The following is an 8,776-nucleotide window of genomic DNA, read 5'->3' as shown; positions in this document are numbered from 1 at the left end:
GCAAGTGAATTGAAACGCTTAAATCTCAGGAAACATGGATTGGGTAAGAACATTTTCTATGCAAGCATAAGAACTTGAGTTCAAATCCCCAGCACCTACATATAAAGCACAAGCATGGTTATATTTGCCTATTCCCCCAACATAAGGGAGGGGAGCAGAAGTGACCCTGCTAGCCAGCTAGTCCACAAGCCTAGCCAAAGCAGTAATCTTTAGTTTGCTGAGTGACTTTCTCTAGTAGCATTAAGGTGGAGAGAGACAAAAAGGACATATGTGGTCCACTGCATATGTGTTCACAGGCACCTGGATTCATAATAGAACTTGAGCAATTGAAATGAAGAGAGTTAAAAATATGTTTATGATATCCTCAAACAAAGACTAGGGAAGTGTAGTAAATTCCAAATGAAATAAAAATCAATTCTTACAGCGCTTATCCCTAAACTGGATATCTACATTAACTCACCCACCAAAAAGCTCAGGAAACATCAGAAAAAAGAAAAAGGAAAAGCCTGAGGATGGGTAAGAATGCTAAAGGATACAGAAAACTACTCTGAAATATTAGCTGTGTGACATTAAATAGCGATAACAATCGTGAACCCACAGTAACTGTGGCTGTTGCACAAGACCTACACAAAAATGAGCCAGTCAATATCCCAAGAACAGTGGAGTTGAGGGAATGATTTCAAGGCTCCACCCAATATTGAGAAGCTATTGACAGTGGGTAGTTGCTGAAAGAAGAGAATTATATGGGTTAGTGGGGCTGTAGGCACTGTTGAATTTCCCATGGTCCAGTGAATGATCCCACATCAATGTACGTATAGGTCGCAATAACTAAACGTAATGAGTTGGTAAAAAAAAAGGCAGTGAAGCTGGGAGGGGATATGATATGGGATAATTATTAGAGGGGAAAGTATGAATGAGTATAATAATCATATTTTATTGTATATGTGCATGAAATTTTCAAAAATAAAAATTTTTAAATACTTAAATCCACAAGCACCATCCTTATTCTGTAAATTATGAGGGCAGTGGTTACTCTTTCAAATGTTATCATACAGGAAGAAATTAACATTATATATCATCTCATGTACTGTATTATCTTCTCTAATGATACTAATTCTAGGTTGTTTTATATCTAGTCAGGCCCCAGAAAAGTTGAACTGCTTGCTCAAGATAACATAGTAAGTAGTGAGTCACAAATAAAATCCCAGGACTATGAATCCAAACTCAAGCCCTTTCTGCCATGAAATCACAAGGAGAAGATTGGAGTTAAAAATAATTACTGAAAAATGATTCCTTTCTCTAAAACTAATTTGAATTATAATTATCATTGATAAAAAGTTTCAAAGTATAATAAATGAATCTTGTACAAATTAATCAAGACCAGAGAAAAGTGGAATTTGAGAGAATGTATTGTTATTAAATTTAAATATAATTATGATTTCAATTTTAAACGTTTATTTAAATGTAATTATCTTATACACATATTGATTACTGAATGCACGTTATATTCCCTGTGTGCTATATACTGTGGTAGGAATGGGTGTACAATTATGAATGATACCAATTGTGTTCTTGAGAAATAATAATTCAGAACATTTTGCATTTTCAAATTAGGTTTAATGGGAAATTTGTTGCTATGGGAATCCTCACAAGACATGTCAGTAGAATTTGGAGCATGGCATATTTCTGAAGAAAGGAGATATTTCCATAAGTCATGCAGGAGTGTTTTTCAGATTACTTTATCACCACATTGGGAAACAAGTCGTTCATTTTAAATTTTTTGTGCTAACAGACTCTCTCAAAAACCCTTCCTTATCAGCTCCCATTTCTCTCTCTGTGTTCTTATTCCTTAGCTTCTCTTCTCAGTAACTATTTGTTTTTATGAAACCTTTCATGACTACTTTCTGATCTCATCTCTACTGTCTCCTGCAGACCAGTGTTAGAAATTCCTCATATGCATATAAGTCCTATATATGCATAGATGATTCAAATGCTAACAACAAATAAAAGATCACATACATATATGTGGTGGAAAGGGTCATCATGAACATTCTAACTAAGGAATTATTTAACTTGTTTGAACAGTTATTTTTTTATTTACTGGCACATTATGTATTGAATGAATTTATGCCATTATTCCTTATTAGTCCCCAAATGAACTCCTGTATCTCAAGGCTCATCTTTTAATTTTCTTTTCTTTTAAATCTTATTTCTTTTATTTAAATTTCTTCAGAAGCAAACTGGTTACATAAAGCATATTAGTGGTTATCTAGAATTGGATAAAAATGTTATAGACTCACTTTGGAGGATAATGGAAATTCGTACTTCCTTTTTTGGTTTTACATTTTTTATTAGATATTTTCTTTATTTACATTTCAAATGTTATCCCCTTTCCTAGTTTCGCCTCTGAAAACCCCCTATCGCTTTCCCCCTCCCCCTGATCACCAACCTACCCACTCCTGCTTCCTGGCCTGGCATTCCCCTAGGAACATACATGAGGACCCACCATCTCACACTGGTCATGAACCGTGTCTTTCTGGAAGGTATTTCTTAACTGAGGAGTACCAGTCCACACTTCACTACAGATGTCTCCAAAGGAGCAAGCAACCAAGGGAGTGTCCACATGTTCATTTCACTCAGCTCACCAGCACAATTCTTCCAGGGTTTTTACCATTCACTCTGTTCTAGAGCCTGCTTCTGTTTTTCCTGTCTACTCTAGAAAGATACCATGTAGAAGTTCAGGACCAAGAAGTGAGTAAATTCAGGTATTTAACACAGATCCATACATAGGTCTAGAAAGAGAAAATCCTTGGCATCTATTTCCATTAAATCTGAACTCTAACATAGGCACATAGGTTCTTATTTATTACACAAATGTCTAATGCACTGCATAAAGCACACTTTCTATGTGAAGTATTACAATATATCTCCATAAATCTTTGCAAAGATGAGGGAGAAGGCAGGTGATAAAGTATGGCTCTATAAAAAGCAAATATTTTATTTCCTTTTGTATTTAGGCCCATAACTATTTCAAAATAATCCATTTCTTAGAACCAAGTTAGACAAAATCCAAGTATATAATTGTGCAAGCAGGTTACAACTTCAATTCCAATTTCCTTTCAGCATTGCATTTATGTGAATAAGCATTCACCCTTTTAGAATAGAGGAACTTCATCTTTCTCTTAATCATGTTTTATTTTACTGGAAAGGACAAATTCTAGACCACTTATCCTACTAGCCCTGATTCCACTGAGAAAAAAAAATTAGAATTATGAGAATAATGGAGCTCCTTTTGACATGAGAGAAAATTACCCTTAATGGAATATAATAATCTCTCTAAACATTACACATTAAGCATTTGGGACAGAAATGTACATTAATATATTGTAACATTAAGGGAGTTAGTGATAAGCTCCTAGAACCATCAAGACTCTTCTGGACCTCAAAGGACCCACTGACATTGTGTTAAGGACACAATTGCTGAAAATGCTGTTCTCTGCTGATATGTCATTGGCTCTTCATTTTTCTCTGGCTGGAATTTTCTTTCTTTTTTTTTCTTTCTTTTTTTTTCTTCCTTTTTATTAGATATTTTCTTAAATTACATTTCAAATGCTATTCCCAAAGCCCCCTGTACCCTCCCCAACCCACCCACTCCTGCTTCCTGACCCTGGCATTCCCCTGTACTGGGGCATATGATCTTTGCAAGACCAAGGGTCCTCTCCTCCCATTGATGGATGACTAGGCCATCTTCTGCTACATATGCAGCTAGAGACACGAGCTCTGGAGGGTACATAGCATCAACACCATCTTTTGATTACTTCTAACAGAAAGGAACAAATTAAGAAATTTCACATTCTGATCATAGAACTGCATTTTAGTTATTTAGAGATAGAGACCTTTAAGTAGCTGGTAAAGCAGAAACAATTTATAAGTAATCATATTTTATCTCATGGGTAAATTTTACATAGAAGTACTTAGTCAAATAAGGACTTGCTTCCTATTTAACAGAAACTCTTAATTTCTCATCCTCTGATCATCCTCTTCTATCATACAGACTTAATATACTTGTATCTTATCTATCTATCTATCTATCTATCTATGTATCTATCTATCTATCTATCTATCTATATCTCTTTCTAAACATGAAGAACTGTCTAATTCTTCTCTGATAATTTATATTTATTTATTTAAAATATCTATTTTATTTTATTTTATTTTATTTTATGTGTATGAGTGTATGCCTGTGTGTGTATGTACGTGCACTGTGTGCACAAAAAAAGCCCACATAGGAAAGAAGAAGTGTAGGGTCCTCTGGAATTAGAGTTACAGATGTAGTGAGCCACTATGTGGGTGCTAGCAACAATACTTGGGTCCTCTGCAAGAGGGCTAAATGTTCTTAACCACCATGCCATCTCTCTAATCCCTTATTTCATTTTAATTAATTAATTTTTGTACGTGTGTGTGTGTGTGTGTGTGTGTGTGTGTGTGTGTGTGTGCATGCACAGAGATATGTGTTCATGCAAATGTGTGAACCTCGAGTTGTGATGTGCATGCATATTTAACCAAGGGCTCAACCTTGTGTTATATTTATGATTTCTCTCTAGTTTTGTAAAGCAGTCTCTCATTGGGTTGGAAGTTAATGGATAGTTTAGACTGTGTGGTCAGTGTACTCCAGAGAAGCCCTGGTCTATGCCCTAACCTACTCAGGAGATTACAAATCACACTATACAAGTGTTTACATGGCGAGAACTCAAGTACTAATGTTTGTGCAGCAGGTGCTTTATTGAACGAGCCATCTCCCCAGACTTCGTTTAGTAAAATAACAATAAATGAAAATTGCAAGATAGATGTTCATATAAGATGGTGGGCGAGAGAATGAAATGACCAGTGTTAATAAGAAATGCCCAGACACATGAGAGAAATATCACAAACGAGAGGAAGAAGTAAAACTTTCGTGTGGCATGTTCTCTTGAAAGAACTGAAAGTATAATGCTTACTGAGCAAATGTCTGTCTTGAACTTGAATAGACAAAGAGGAGTGATTTGAAATTATGCTTTTTTCCTTTAAAATGATAAAATGGAAATAATGATTCTTTGTCAAGAGTTGTTTTCAGTTAGAAAATGAATTGGCAGTATCATGAATCTTCTATATGCCATGATAAATTAAACTCAATTGTCTTAAACAATGATGAAAAATTGCTGTCTCAGAACTTTAGTGGAGACATGATCAAGCAGAGATAGTCAATATTACTAAAGACAGATTTTTTTCCCATCTCTTCTATCATCTACAGTATTTCTTCAATCCAAAGCAAGCCGTAGCTTTAATAGAACATGTTTCTGAAGGTAGTAAGATGGAAGACAATATGTAGCGTAAAGAAACAGTTATATAGTTATACCAAGTAGAAGGAAAGCTTTCTTGTTTGTTTTTTTGTTTTTGTATCTTCTAGCAGCATTCTTTGAAAACTAACTCAATGCCTTTCCAAAAAGCGAATATAAAATCTTTCTTCAATTTGCATTACTCAAAATTGTGTCCCATTGGTGGTAAGGGAAGGCAGTTGTCAGCATCTACAATGTAGACTTGCTTCATAGAAAAGGGGATATTTTTAGCTGCAGTGAATTTAAAATAAAAGAAGAAATGTTCCTGAGCAGTCCAGTAGTCAAATACATACCAGTAGAAGGTTTGATTCGGCATCAGATGGTGAAGATTGTTCTGAGTTTCCTGCCACCTCTGTGAACCCTTTCAGAAAGGGGAAGGTTTAGTGTCCAGGGTCACTCAGAGAAACGGGTCTGTCTACCTGAAACAAATAGGAAAATCAGCTTATCTAATTCTGGATAAGGAGTACAGTTTCTTTAAAGTTATTTTTTCCTCTTATTACTGCTTAGGTTTTTTTCTCTCTAAGTTCTTGCCTCGGGCACATATAACACAGACCCAAAAGTAGAACACAAACCAAACATTGGCAATACTCACAACATGGTCTTTCTAAATCCCTGAAAAATTTTCACATTATTTGTATTATTTTTTTATTCTGTTGAATGGAATTCAAAAAACATATAAATTTTCATCAAAATGTTTATGAATATTTTTTGTATATTTTAAACGTATAGCTAATACACATGTCTCATTTTCTTGTGGTCGGATGAAATTAAAATTCTGAATAGAAACTCAGCTATGAATTTTTATTATTTTAGCACCTGTGTTTCTAGTTTTCTAACCGTTCTTCAATATACTAAAGAGTATTTGTCAGTCTTCTGATAGCAAATAGCTGAAATACTTCTCATGGCAAAGTAATAGTAATTGCAAGGTTAAAATAATTGGATACCTTAGGCTGAGGAATCCAGGTGTTAAACTCAAGACCCCGTGCATATTAGGCAAGTCCACTACCACTGAAATACTGCCCATCTCCAAATACTCCCTGTTCAGTGAAGACTCTGAACTTGTCATTCGTTGCTACAAATGTAATCAAAGTGAATTTCTGTTACTATCACACATGTATGGTATATACATATATATGCTTATATATAAATATACTTACACACATGTATATGTGATTGGTGCTGGAAATGATTCCTTGAAAATCTTGAGTCTTCTCTTTGTAAACCTAGCTCTTTAAGTGACGTGCCTGATCATAGAAAGTGATCTTCCTATTCTATACCTCATTCTTCTACTCTGGCCTAAATGTGACTATCAGAGTTCATTAGTGAAATATCCTGTAATTGTATTGGACTGGAAAAATTGTTCTTTGTAACATCACAATGCATAATTCTGGGAAAAGAAGGTTGATCAATTATAGTTCTTTATTTTATTCCAACTCAATATACCTTTCTTCAAGCTATGGAAATACACTAATTATATTCACTATTTCCAAAGAGCCCCATTTTGCTCATTAACACTCTTTTATAGTTACACCATATTCATAACATAGGATGAATATGTTTTTTAGTACATAAAATAATCTTAGGAGTATTATTGGGTATCATTTTAATTTTAGATTAAATTAAAACCTTATTAGATGCGTCATGGCTTAGGTGTCAAACTGCCTTCCTTTTCAGCCTATGGCCTGAATGGAGTTAACAGCTTCCCAGGAGCTCACAGCAGTGGACTGGACACTGCTACAGGACAGGTATGTGCAACTGAAGGGCAGTGATACAAAAGGAAGTCATATTAGAAGAGATGCAATAGGATTAAGTGGAGTGTGCTACATAATTCTATTGGATAAGTACAACATAGAAAAGGATACTGCAGTCCATATGAAAAACAAGTTTGACAAGTACCACCTGGCATTGCATTGTAGGAAGGAGCTTCTGTAGTTATGTGACACATAAAACAAAATACTTCATCTACTTCTAGCTGGGTCAGGGAACCATTATTATGCTAATAAACAGGTAAAAACATAGACTGTGCAAACACCCAGAGATTCATCCTAAAACAAGGACTACATCCTAACTTTCACATACTAGAGGCTGAATCTTTAACCCTGCTAAGGGGAGCACCTCGATTTGAATCTTTTATGCTTCATCCTCCTTAGGAGCTTATGGTTATAAAATAATTACTAAAACAGCTTAAATTTCTACTTAGTAAAAAATTAATATCATATCACACCATGAATATATTATCTATAAATTTCATTGAGTTTCAACCAACATAAAATAAAGACATTCAATTTAAAGAGTCTCCAAAATGCAGGAAATTGCATTGATTTTATTTTTTCTTTAATTGACTAAATAAACTTTATAACCAAGCAAATTACACGGTTAAAAGCATTCATATAATACTTGATTGCTAGATCCTTATAGACATACTATTGGCCCCTAATGATTTTGACAATCTGTCAAAAAGGAAAGAAAACAGTCATTAGGATGTTACATTCCTTTTAAAATTTAGATTAGAATAATTTTGATGCTATAGAAGTAAGTGATTCAGTCCCAGAAGACAGTGTGCATGTATAATTTCAAATAATAGGCTATACTGCCTGGCTTGGTCTAATTAGTGTGGGAAGTACTATACAACAACTGGGTTTGTGAGGATAATTTTAAGTGACTGTAGAGATTGCAAAACATCATAAAATGATAAGATAGGAGACATTTTGGAATTGGGACAGCTGCTAGAGATGTGCAAGGAAATGTGAAGTGAGTATCACGAATGTATCAGATTTTACATATTCAATTAGACACACAAATGTATTTTTGCAAGTTAGACATCTGTCCATGATTTTTTAAACAGATACATTTGACAACACAACACCATGTACTAAAAACACATGAATTCCCTAATCAATTTGTCCTCTAAAACTTCATTGTAGGTTATATACATATACATGTGTGTATATATCTGTATATATACAAATGTACACATATGTATATATATATATGTATATGTATATATATGTATATGTATATATATGTACACATGTGTACACATATATTCACACATATATATGATTAATGAGATGCATGCATATATATATATATATATATATATATATATATATATATGGATAGGATTTGCAGATCTGAAATAAAGTCCATGAGCCTCTGAACAAAGAATTCTCCACTGTCGCTTTGCCCACATAATGGCCTGTGTTCAATGCACTTTGCTGCCAGAAGTGGGGGTTACCTTGCTGCTCCCTATTCCTCTCTCCCACAGTTCCTTCTCTATTTTTCTCATGTGAAATTCTTTTCAACATTCATATTAATATATATAATATAGTTGTTAATATATACATTTATTAGTGTGAATTAAGTACTCTAGTATCTTATTCACAAATATTCATCATTTT

General features: G+C 34.1%; 1 pseudogene; it reads left to right on the top strand.

Annotated features, from left to right (window-relative positions):
* The first annotated feature begins 7,122 nt into the window (after positions 1–7,122).
* LOC110300813 lies at positions 7,123–7,386 on the top strand (annotated as a pseudogene).
* The last annotated feature ends 1,390 nt before the right edge of the window (positions 7,387–8,776 follow it).

Source organism: Mus caroli, chromosome 8 (genome assembly GCF_900094665.2).
Source record: "Mus caroli chromosome 8, CAROLI_EIJ_v1.1, whole genome shotgun sequence".
Lineage (NCBI taxonomy): Eukaryota > Metazoa > Chordata > Mammalia > Rodentia > Muridae > Mus > Mus caroli.
This window is presented reverse-complemented; position numbering and strand designations above follow the sequence as displayed.